The sequence below is a fragment of the Crocodylus porosus genome, unplaced genomic scaffold, assembly GCF_001723895.1.
Source record: "Crocodylus porosus isolate Cpor-Errol unplaced genomic scaffold, CroPor_comp1, whole genome shotgun sequence".
Lineage (NCBI taxonomy): Eukaryota > Metazoa > Chordata > Crocodylia > Crocodylidae > Crocodylus > Crocodylus porosus.
The window spans coordinates 31,881,747-31,892,435 of NW_017728910.1; the positions used below are offsets into that span (position 1 = coordinate 31,881,747).

Below are 10,689 nucleotides of genomic sequence, written 5' to 3' on the forward strand. Positions count from 1 at the left end.
AAGGATGGCCTCTTGTATAACCTTTTCTAAGATCTTCCCCGGGATAGAAGTCAGGCTGATGGGCCTATAGTTAGCTGGATCCACTTTCCTCCCTTTCTTGAAGTTAGGCACCACATTGGCCTCCTTCCAGTCTTTGGGCACTACACCAGAGCACCAGGGGTTTTCAAAGATCCATGCCAGAGGCTGGGCTATGATGCTCGCCAGCTTCTTGAGTACCCTGGGGTGCAGACTATCAGGGCCAGCTGACTTGAAGGTATCCAGCCTCTCAAGGTGTTCCTTCACGAGCTTAGCATTAATGGAGGGCAGGGGATCTCCCTCACCCGGACCTCCCTGTCCTGTAGCGGGCATGGGCGTCCCATGGGAATGATGAAAGACCGACGCAAAGTACCCATTTAATAAGTTGGCTTTTTCCTGGGCGTCAGTTACCAGTTGCCCCATCTGGTTCAGCAGGGGTCCAGCGTTGCCTTTGCTTTTTCTCCGGCTCCCCACATATCAGAAAAAGGACTTTTTATTGTCCTTGATTCTCAAAAGCTAGTTGGAGTTCAGTTGCAGCCTTGGCTTTCCTAGTTTGCTCCCTGCAGGACCGGACCGGTGCAGAATAATCCTCCTTGGAGGTGAATCCTGTCCTCCATCCTTTGTAGGCCTTTCTTTTTAGCCTCAGGAGGTCCGCTAGGACCCTGGAGAGCCAGGGGGGCTGCTGTGCCCTCTTGCTGCCTTTCCTCCAAGATGGACTCAATTTAGCTTGTGCATTGAGGATCGCTTCCTCGAGAAGCAACCACTCATCTTGAACTCCGCTCTCCCTAGGGTCTTGGTCCCTTAGGGCCTCACTGACAAGCTTCCTGAGCTTGTCAAAGTCAGCTTTCCTGAAGTCAAGGACTTCAGTGCTGCTGACTGACTTGCCAGCTACAGCAGATGGTGAAGGTGACCAGCTCCTGGTCACTGTCACCCAGCTTCCCATCAATCACTAGGGTCACCAGTTAGGTCATCCCCAGTAGCCAGTACCAGGTTGAGCAGTGGCCCATAGACTTCCAGACCTCTCGTTGGCCCATAGACTTCTTGAGTCAGGTAGAGATCATCCATGCATGACAGGAAGCTTTGCAACTGCTCAGATTTTGCTGAATGATCCTCCCACGAGATGTCTGGGTAACTGAAGTCACCCATGACAACCATGGTCCTGGAGCATGTGGCCTCAGCCAGTTCCCGGGCAAACTCCTGGTCAAACTCAGGACTTTGGGTGGGAGGTCTGTAGTAGACTCCCACCATTGTGTCCCTTGTGCCATGTTCCCCATGGATTTTGACCAAGAGGGTCTCCAGTTGTCCACCCTGGTTGCAGGGATGCATAGCTTTCCTTAACATGGAGAACTACACCTCCGCCCCTTTTATCTACACGATCCCTCCTGTACAGAGTATAGCCATCTATACCCGTGGTCCAGTCATGGGTGGAGTCCCACCAGGTCTCCGTTATTCTTATGACATCATAGTTATTTGCATTGAGCAGGAGAACGAGCTCCTCCTGCTTATTCCCCAAGGTCCTGGCATTTGTGTACAGGCAGGCAAGTGTTCCCTTGGAGGCTCTTGCCTTGGCCACAGGTATCAGGCCTGGGGCAGGGGTGGGCTCCCTTAAGTGCCTTGGCCTGCTGGCTTTGCAAGGGTTGCTCAGCAGGCCAGCAGTGGTGGTAGTCCCCCCATACCCCAGCAGGCTTAGTTTAAAGCCTGGTAGAGCAGGTCAGTCAGTCTGGCTGAGAAAAGCCTCCTCTCCAGCAGAAAGAGGTGGAGGCCATCTCCTCCCAGCAGCTCGCTGCCTCTCTCACCAAAGAGCAGGCTGCAGTCATGGAAGCCAAAGCCTTCCCGATTACACCAGCACCACAGTCTTTGGTTGACTATGTGGATCCTCCTCTCCCTCCTCAGTCTGTAGCCCAAGACTGGGAGGATCGAAGAGAATGCCACCTGTGCCCCCAGGCCCTTTAGCCCTGCACCCAAATCCCTGTAATGCCTCATGACCCTGCTGGGAGTGCTCCAAGCCATGTCATTGGTGCCCACATGAATAAGGAACATGGAATAGCGGTCTGTGGGCAGGAAGAGCTTAGGGACCCTCTCCACAATGTCCCAGATGTGGGTCCCTGGGAAGCAGACTTCTCAGGCTAAGGGGTCAGGGAGGCAGATTACCCCCTCAGTCCCCCTCAGGATGGATTCTCCCACAACAAACACTTTACATTTTGTCTTGGAGAGAGCGGGGGCAGTAGCTGCAGCTGAGCCTGTGTTGCCTACAGGAACTGGCAACTCAGTAGGTTCTGCTGGAGCAGCAAGAGGTGTATACCTGTTGTTAAGCTCCGGCAGGGCAGGGGCCTTGGTGCGGCGGGCCTTACGGCCCTTGACCACCTTGGTTCATGTCCCTGACTGGACAGAGTGGGAGATCCCAGAGTCCTCCTTTGTCCTGGAGGGAGACCGTGATCTACCCTCCAGCTCCTGGGGAGAAGGGCCTGGCTGTAGGAGCTGATCTCCTGCTCACAGTCCCCGATGGCATGCAGTCTCTGGACTGTGGCTTGGAGATCCTCCAGCTGGTGCGCCAGAGACCCCAAAAGGGAGCAGAACCCACAAGGGGAGACGGCCATGCTTCTGGGCCCCAGAGCCTGAAAAAGGGACAGGCAGCCCCTGCAGCCAAAAGCCAGAGGCTCTGTCTGCATTGAGCCCGGAGCCAGGGGCTCCATCTGACTGGCTGTCTCTGAGGTGCCGGGCAGGGGAGGGAGGCCGCAGAGCCCGAGGGGACCCTTGAGGTGCAGCGCATGCCCATCCACGTCATGCCTCTGGCAGACTGACTGCGGCTGGGACTGTCTACCCTGGGGGGAAGGCTCACAGGCTGGGCCTCAGACCCTCCCATGCCCCCTCCTGCACAAACTCCACAGTAACTCATGCACCAGCAGATGAGCCTGTTTGCGCAGCTCCGGTCACATGACTCCCTGGGGGCACTGGGCAAAGTAGGGGCCTGGGCTGGGCAAGACCTGGCCTAGCTCCACTCAGCCACCTCCTCCCACTCACTAAGGGGTTAACGCCCTCCCACCGTGGGACCCATTTACCTCCGGCTGTGCTTGGGGTTGGCAGGGGGCTCCGCAGCTGCTGGGGGGTCTCTGGGGAGCTTCGGGGGAGTGGGGGCACAGCGGGCTTTCACTTTTGATTCTGGAAAATGCAGCTACATGCCTGCAGTGGCTCAGGCTAGAAGCTGAGGGGAACTAGAGCAAGTCCTTGGCTGAAAGGAAACTGACCTGAGGGGGAGGCATGGCCAGGCCCTGGCAGGCCTGAGTATAACTGGGGAGGGGTTTAAACCCCTACCCTGACCTGCAGAGACCCCAGCTGGAGTGTGCCTGGAAGCAGGGAGGGGGAAAGCATGCCCTGCCAGGAGTTCCCAAGCCCCACCCCCCATTCACTTGCTCACTTCTCCAGCAGCAGGAGTGGGAGCATGGCCAGATCCCAGTAGCCCGAGGGGAAGAGGGAGTTTAAACTCCCCATGACAGGGGAGGGTAGTGTAAGGTACAATAGGTTCTGCTCATGTACCTGGGGCCATGGCAGCCAGATGCCAGTAGCTTGAAGGCAAGTGGGGAGTGGTGCAGGCACCAACTTGGTGCTGCCTGTCCCACACTGGAGATCCCCTCATGCAAGGCCCACACAGCAGCACCTGGGCCAAGTCTGGAGAAGCAGTGAGCAGTACTGCATGGGGAGGGAGTGGGGAGAGGGGATTTGACCTGACTGCAGGTGCAGAGGGATGGTGGGAGGGAGCTGTGGTTAATAAGGAAGCCCAACTCACTGCTGCCAGCTACTGCAGCAGCATGGCCCGGGCTGGGGCAGCTCTATGGGGTCTGGGTCAGCGCCCACCTCCAGCCCCACATGGAGGCTACAGTTTGCTGGCAGACTGAAACTGGAGTGCATCTCCGCACCTCTCTCTCCCAGCAGCAGAGCAAACCATTACAGCAGGTGGAGGTGAGGCACCTGTCAGCCACTGCCTGCTTGCGATGGTGCAAGGTGCTCAAGGCAGGTTGCCATGGGCCAGTCATTCTCCACGCCCTAGGCTGCAGGAGCAGACAGGACCAGACTGAGGCAGTCCATTGCCTACCCGCCCCCCCCAACTGCCCACACCACTGGCAAAGAACAACCCTCCCTGAGCACCCAACACTGCCGTGAGCAGGGCACAGGTGACAGGTGCTTTGCCTCCACCCACCGTGATGACGCTGGCAGTGGAGACAGAGTGAACCAAGAGAAAGAGGGAGGTGAGGAGTCGTGCTTCACCTGCAGTCCACCTGCAAACCACAGCCCCCATGCTGGGCTGGAGACAGGAAGCAGTAGGCAATGACCCCCACTTCCTAGGGCTAACCTAAGCCACATTGCTGCAGGAGAAGGCAGCAGCGAGTTGGTCTCCATAATTATCCCCAAATCCCCTCCCTCCATGCCTGCAGTCAGGTCACATCCCCCCCTTCTCAACCCCATCCCCGCAGCCGGACCTGGCCTGGCATCAGGTGCCACTCACTGCTCCTCCAAGGGACTCAGCCAAGCCACTATGGTGCAGAACCTGCCTGAGGGGATCTTCAGTGTTGGATGGAGCCAATGCCATGTCGATGCCTGTGCCACTCCCCTCATATTTATCTCAAACCAGTTTCAACCATTTTGAAACTCATTTATGTACACTGAATTTCTGTTCCATTACAGGTTTAAACTAGTTTCTAATCACTTAAACTGGTTTGTGTGAAACTTATGTCCCTAGACACTCTCTCCAGCAATCCCTAAGGTACTCTGCCTGCCTCTGCCCTGCCCAGGCACAATCCCCCAGGCATCACTAGTTTGGTACTGGAGCTCCGCAACCCACTCAAATGAGTGTTCCCATGAACCAGGAGAGCTTTCAGGTTACTGGGCTGGACTACAGTGGCTTACCTTCTTAGCATCAGTTTCTAATTTCTGTTGACTAAATCACTTTCTGCCAATTTCCTGAACATTAAAATTTGCCATTTAGGAAGAAAGGGGTAGACTGTCCCAGGTTAGGTATTTGTTAAGAAATTATTAAAGGAGGTCAATTCAAATCCAAACTTTCCCAAGTTCCAGCTGTTCAAATTCTTGCTCTGATTCTACCCTATAGGAAGACAGGTACAAAATACAGAGCTCAGGTAGGTTCTTATCCACTCTATTTTAGCTTCAGAAAAGCCATGACCCACGAGGATCCTGATCTGATCCTGATCTCACACTTTGAATTCATTGGTTGATTTTTTTTAACCAAGCCCTACATACAATTTAGGTCTGGCATCCACACTAAAGTGGATGAAATCTTATTTGAAGTACATTTCCTTCTCACTAGCCCTCCTCTATCCACTCCTCCCATTAGACCTTCTCTTCACCACAGGCAAAGAATCTGGCCATCTGAGCATAAGCCATAAGGTCTATGGCAATTTCCAAATGCAAGAAAGAGACCTTTGTTACCCCACCCAACCATCCAATTTTTTACTAAAATAATAAAGTTCTGTCCAAGACTGCCTGTGGGCATGTAACAGCAGCATTGGACTCCTGGTATCAGACTTGTGATATTGAAAAATGTGTTGGTCTCGTCATGGTGAAAGAACAGTACAGTATGAGATTGGTTTATGTTATTAACCAATCCCCTAACCAGGTTTTACAATTAAATTTTGGCCAGCATTTGTAATCTAGAAAAAAAATGCATTTAGTTTAAAAAAAATCTAGTGGAGGGATGAAACACAGAAGTTAAGCTACTCCTCTGCAACAGCTAAAACCTCTCTCTTTTTTGTCCCTCTTTCTGAATAGTGGTCACTGACTCCACACACCAAACTATGAAAAATCCACTTCACATGGCAATATCTGGCTTTTGGGGCAAACTACAGAAGGACATGAATTTCAAGCATTCACATTATTGCTTTGGGATTCTCAGAGTTTTTGCTGCTAATAGCTAGTTGCCTTAGGTCTCCGAGTACTGTTTTCCTCTAAGACACCTTTGATCAATGTACTTAGCCATGTAAGAATAAGAGCATTCCAGGTTATCATCTCTATTTTCTTACCTTCTTTAAATCAATATGCAAGCTCATTTAAAACAATATCCCCTTCCCTTTCCTCACCCTCAGTCCATGATCCTGTGCCAACGTGTGTGTCATCCAGTTGCATTACAAGATACATGTACTATTAGAATGCTGTTTTTAAGATTGGATTAAACCAAATGAAAACTCCAGACCAAACACGTCTGGTAATTAAGGGGTAATCAACCCAGTCTCCTACTATTTTAATCCAATGAAATTCAAAAAGTTCAACTTGCCAGAAAAGGTCAGTTTCCACTTTGAGTATCTGGAGGTGGAAGTTAGTCTCCACCCAACCCTTTGGCAGGGCAAATGGAAGCAGCAAACTCTTTCTTACAAGAGTAAGCCTGGATAAGCCAACTAATAGCAGGAATTAAGTGGAACACTATTAGAAGACATTATCCATGTTTCAAACACAGCACAAAATGTAGTTTTTCCTAAAATGTCAAAAATCATTCAAATTTGTTTTTAAAAAATCCCCTCTCTGATAAGCTTCATAATTTGTTCCCCTTCCCTCTTAACAGGAGTTTGGATAATTTACTGACAAGATATATATGGGACCTGGATTTAAAGTGAGACATATCTGCAACACAGCATGCAAGTAGACAAAACGTATGATGAGTTAAGGCAATACTTAACAGTAAGATATGCTAACATGTCTGGTGAACTCAGCAACATGCCTATAGTGGAAGACAATGAATTCTCATGTTTCACCTGTGAGGCTTCACATGTTTATACTCAGTAACAGCCTTAATAGAAAGAATCTGAATGTACCTACACAGCATAAGATCTCAAACAGATTAACTAGTGCAAAAAAAGATCCAGTAATATGGTGCAATGATACATGACATACAGTAGGGTTTTATAGACAGGGATGAAAACAGAACACCTGGTAGAGACCCCTTATGTAGTTGAATATAAAATCTGAAACAACCTAGATAGAAATACAAACATTTTTTTCCTGAGAGGACACCAAAAACAAGGAATTTTTTTTTTTTGCTGAATACAAATTTCCAGTTGAGGCTAAAACTGAAGACCATTTTCTGTTTTTCAAGCAGAAAGGTGAATTCATTTTGTGACACAGATAAAAAAGGAAATCTTTTTAAAACCTTGAGGGAATGCATTTACTATGTAGTCTGTCTTTCATACATATTCTTGAAGCGATGCCAGAATAAAATATTGTTCTTAAGAGCATTTTTTTCCTGAAAGTTATCAAAGAAATAACTGAGGCCATATACCAACGGTGCAGATAATGAACAGCATCATGTCAGCTTTAGGCAAGCAACTACTTAAAACTAATGCATCACTCTACCATTTTTTTTTCCTTGGATTTCAGTACACTATGCTTTTCAGCAACATATTACTCAGAAATGGAAAGAAGAAAATCATTCAATTTTAAAAGGAAGTTGAGTTACATGATTAAAACACCAGACTGGAGCTCTGGACACTTAGATGCTATTCCTGTCTTTATGACTGATCTCCTGGGTGACCTTGAACATGTGATAGGCAAGCAGGTTTCAACAGTTTCCTGATCATTAGGTGCCCAGCTTGAGACACTTAGGATGTGATTTTCAGGGCAGCCCAGCCCACATGGCCTTCAGACATCCATCTCGCAGTTTAAATATCTCAGGTAATATAAAAAAAAAAAAAATTCTTCAAAATGAGAATTACAATAATTTAGCTTCAGTTTATACCATCTTATATAGACCCAAAGAATGGGCATGCTATGGCCCATATATCACTGGGACAGTTTGCTCCAGATGGTGCTGTGGGAAATTTCCACCGTTGTCCACTAAGTGTTAAACTCTTCACTCTAATTCCAAATAGATACATTTCCTTCTTTTCATGCTCTTTAAAATAAATAAATAAATAATAAGGAACCCAGGCACTTACTTGGTCTCCTCCTAGGGTGCCTGTCACTGCTCAGAGGGAATACCTTGGTTTCTTTTCCGATAGGTCCAGCCTTCTCTTTCCATCTCCAAGATCTCTTACTGCCTGGCTCTCTCTCTTTCCTTTAGGCGTCTTTTCACCTTCCCCATAGCTACCCAGTTTTATCCAGACAGTAGGGTAACTGCTGCCTGCGGGATAGAGCACCAGCCACTTGGCTGCCTGAAGCTAGTCTCCACAGCACCAGTCCTTTCGAATGCTAGCACCTGAACACAGCTCTACAGGATACATAGCATTTAAGCAACTGCATGCAAGAGCCCTTCCAAAATCTTCTTCTTCCTCCAAAATCCTTGTAGGTTCGTCAGCTTTCCCCAAACTTTCCTCTTGCCTGGTTCCTAACCTTCTCTCCTCACTTATGCATATCCCACTGCAAGAAGAAAAAAAGAAGCTGCTGCTGCTCCAGTCTCTTCTTCCTCTCACTTGGAGCCACCTGGTGAAGAGGGTGAACAACAATTGATTAACCAGGTGCAGGCCCTTCCTGCCTAGCACATAGTTGCCCTTGATGGCCAGCGAAGGCCGACAGCTCATTTGGGCTGACACACAGGGGACTGCACAGCTCTGCCACACAACACAACCACAAACTCTCCTCTGATGTCTTCCCATATCCATCCAAAAGTTGTGTCAGGGAAGGATATGTTGTAGTTGTGCCTTTCACCTATTATCACTTCCATATGTCTCATACCATGCTTTCATTTGCTCTTTAAGGATCTGTTCTTCTCAGACACGGTCATCTGAGCTGGAACAGAGTCTGTTCATTTCAACCCCAGGACAGGTCAAAAATGGCTCTAGCAGGAGGAATCCACTCAGACATCTGTATTCAGAGGCTGGGATCTGGTGGGACAGTTACCTGAGCAAGCAGTTGGGAATGTATAAGTGTCGTACCTCTCACTTTGGAGGACTGATAAAAACAAATGTTACACAGCAGGTCTCATGGAGACATTTTAGAAAGTGAAATATGCCTGTTCGGTAAATCAGGCTTTAATCCAGATACTGTTGTCAGCAATTGCTTTTAACTATTTCTTTTCAGGATTCTCTAAGTTTTGATACAAAATCTTCCCAACATCACATCTAAGTGCCTGAAAATGAGGTTTCTACAAGAAGCAGAACCTTAAGTAAATACTTGAATTGTAATTCCTGGCCATGATCAAGAGAGCACAGTAGATTATTTGTGGAATACAAACCCAGCAAGGGTTTACCACTTACCACAGAACTACAAAGATAATGAAAAGGAAGGGTCTGAAAAAGAAAGGTTTTAGTAAAGAAGGGCACCAAAATGTGTACTTAAAACTGCTTCATCATTGAACAGTCCCCATGTGATGTGAATAACAGTGGGAAGAAAGCAGGTCCTAAGGGATTTCAGGTTAGGGCAAATAAATATAAACAGAAGTTAAATTAAAATGTATAAACAGCTGCTTGGCTTGCCTTTGCTACCCAGCTATAAACAGATACTACTTTAATCAAATGTATTCATGCTCTTCATGCTGTTTTACAGCCAGACACAAATCAGCATATCTTTAACTAAGGATTTCTTGTAATATTAAATGTTTCCCTGCTTTTTTTATTTCTAAGGATCAGATTGTGAAACTATTCTGAGTTCGCAAACAAGCTACAGAACGTGCTGCTTTCTTATTGTTTGCTGCTACTGTAAAGCACTAATCAGGGACCAAGACCTTTCTATGCTCAGTGCTGTACAAACACATAAAATATACAGGGGTTTAAAGGCTGTTTTTTAGGGAAAGGGAGGACCAGCATTAATCCAAATGCTGGTCCCCTGATTAGGGATAGCACAAGAAAGGAGCTGAAAGTGGAACTGAGGGAAGGAGGGAAAACAGCATTTTCCCTTTGAACTTAGCCTGGTTCTCTTTTACACAGTAAAGTATACCCGCTTGACAGCTCCTTTATACTAGCAGAGTAGCATAAACAGTCTTCGGTATAAAAGAGAGTCAGACTAGGGTGTAAATCAAATGGTAAAATGCTTTGGGATCTTCTGGAGAATTTACTGAATAAATAGAATTTACTATTTATAAATAGTCACAAATCTTCACCTGAGAGACCCTTGAAAGAACAAAAGAAGTCCATAACAGACATGGTCAGGATTCAAATTATGGGGGGCTCGAGGGAGCTGAGTCCCCCCCAGCAGCCAAGCAGAAACTGCTGTTTGGCGCGGGGGGGAGCAGCCCCAACCCCTCGTCGCTGCCGGGTGCTTCTTGCTACAGCTGCCCAGAGCCCATGCCCAGGCTGCCCCACGGCTTGTCTCTGCCGCCAGCCCTGCTTCCAACCCCCAAGGGTCAAAGTGTAATACGAACCCTGGACATGGTTATGACACAGACAATGAGGATACTAGCCACAAGTACAGTGATCTTCGTAGGATGTCAATGAATCTAGTTTATGCCAGTTTGAAGCTTAATAAAGGCCTCTCCCATGCACATTTTGTGCACAGACCACTCTCAAACCAACAGGCACCTAAATTACCTTTTTTATGTTCCCATTTCTTTCAGTTATTTCTGGAACATGGTATCACCCTATTCTTACCAGCCTTCAGAAAGAAGGCACAGCAGCTGCTTATTGTAGCTGATACATTGTTGGGAAGATTTTCTTAACCCCATCCCCAATGGCAGCCATTCCTAAAGATATCATCAAGCATCGTGATTAGAAATGACTGGGTGACTTCCTGCTATCATCT

The 10,689-nt window shown here is 47.8% G+C and overlaps 1 long non-coding RNA gene across 1 annotated transcript in view; it reads left to right on the top strand.

Moving 5' to 3' along the window:
- LOC109308718 overlaps nucleotides 1-97 on the top strand; it is a 22,567-nt gene extending 22,470 nt beyond the window's left edge. The window contains exon 4 of the long non-coding RNA XR_002100695.1: nucleotides 4-97. This is a non-coding gene — a long non-coding RNA (uncharacterized LOC109308718). The remainder of the gene's footprint in view (nucleotides 1-3) is intronic.
- The last annotated feature ends 10,592 nt before the right edge of the window (nucleotides 98-10,689 follow it).